Here is a 1,400-nt window from a genome sequence, read left to right as displayed (position 1 = left end):
TAAATAAATTTTAAAAAAATAATAATAAATATAAACTAAGGTACAGCTAAAAATGTTGTCAAATATTGGAAAATTTATATTACATAAACTAGAAGAAACTACTTCATGTAATAAATGTGGACAAAACAAAATATACATTTAGCAGCAGATTTTGTTTAATTTCAAAATTTTTTAGCTCACGCCTCCGGCTCAAAAAATTAAAAAAGTTAGAATTATTATTATCTTTTCTAATGTTTTATACGAATGGGAAGAATGGTTTCTTTTACACTTTTTTTTCAATTTGAGGCACTTTTTAAATATTACTCAATTAAATTATCTTGAAGTCTGCTCTTACCATTTTAAACAAATATTTCAAAAGTGATATAGGACCGGGGTCTTATTATTATTAAGCATTGCCTTCTTTTTGTATTATGATCTCCTCTTGTTAGATTGTGATATATAGTAAATCAACCAACCTACTCACCACCATTGTCTTATAGTTTATTTTGTTCGTTTATTTTAGAACATTCCTACTCCTCTATAAAATTTTTTCCATTGGAGATAAATAAGATTCTCAAATATATAACATATTCGAGAAGACACTATATGTTCAAAAGCATTTATTTTTTTATCTTTATATATTCATTTTCTTACATAAAAAAAAAAAAAATACGTAGCTAATTTTGAATAATTCGTGTTTTTTTTTAATAAATACGATTTATATACAAAATAATTGGCTCACTCAGATGAGTTCAGTTTTCTCAAATTTTTATTTTAAAACGTTCAATATTCTTCCCTCATATATATTCGATATTCATCAGGGCTAAAAAAAATATAAACAACTAATATAATGTTTCAGAGTAGAAGAATAAGATAACATAAAATAAAATAAACTAGGGTACAGCTAAAAATGATTATATAAATGATAATGTAAAATATTGGAAAATTTATATAAAAAAGTAAATTAAAGAAAATAAAAATAAGGGGCACAATGAAAAGTATAAATAAACAAGAAACAAAACAAATTAAACCTAGAGAAATATTTCTTTTTTTATTTCTCTTATTTTCCGTCTTTTAGGCTATTTTTTATTTCTTGTTATTTACATTTTCAACTAGGCAGTGGAGAGGGGGTACCTCCTGTACTATCTATTTAATTATACTACTCATTTTTATATTCCACCTTATGTGTAAAATAAAATATTACATTCGGTGATCATTGAAAACCTATTTAAATAATAATTATGAGAGATAGTTGACCGTGGATGATAAATGAGAAGAAGATGGTTGGGGGTGCGGTCAATGAAACACAAATAAGTATGATTAACTTGTTTTAATGTGCCGACGTTTCGGCTAGAGTTTCTAGCCTTCTTCAGGGCTAAAAACAAAACAAGATAACAACCATAAGATAATAACTACAGTAA

The 1,400-nt window shown here is 25.4% G+C and overlaps 1 long non-coding RNA gene across 1 annotated transcript in view; it reads right to left on the bottom strand.

Moving 5' to 3' along the window:
* LOC136795422 (uncharacterized) overlaps positions 1–816 on the bottom strand; it is a 1,637-nt gene extending 821 nt beyond the window's left edge. Inside the window, exon 1 of the long non-coding RNA XR_010843007.1 lies at positions 722–816. This is a non-coding gene — a long non-coding RNA (uncharacterized lncRNA). The remainder of the gene's footprint in view (positions 1–721) is intronic.
* Between the last annotated feature and the right edge of the window lie 584 nt (positions 817–1,400).

This window comes from Halyomorpha halys, unplaced genomic scaffold (assembly GCF_000696795.3).
Source record: "Halyomorpha halys isolate HHAL.00 unplaced genomic scaffold, Hhal_1.1 Scaffold399.1, whole genome shotgun sequence".
Lineage (NCBI taxonomy): Eukaryota > Metazoa > Arthropoda > Insecta > Hemiptera > Pentatomidae > Halyomorpha > Halyomorpha halys.
Note: the sequence above shows the minus strand (reverse complement) of the source record. Positions and strands in the feature narration are given on the sequence as shown.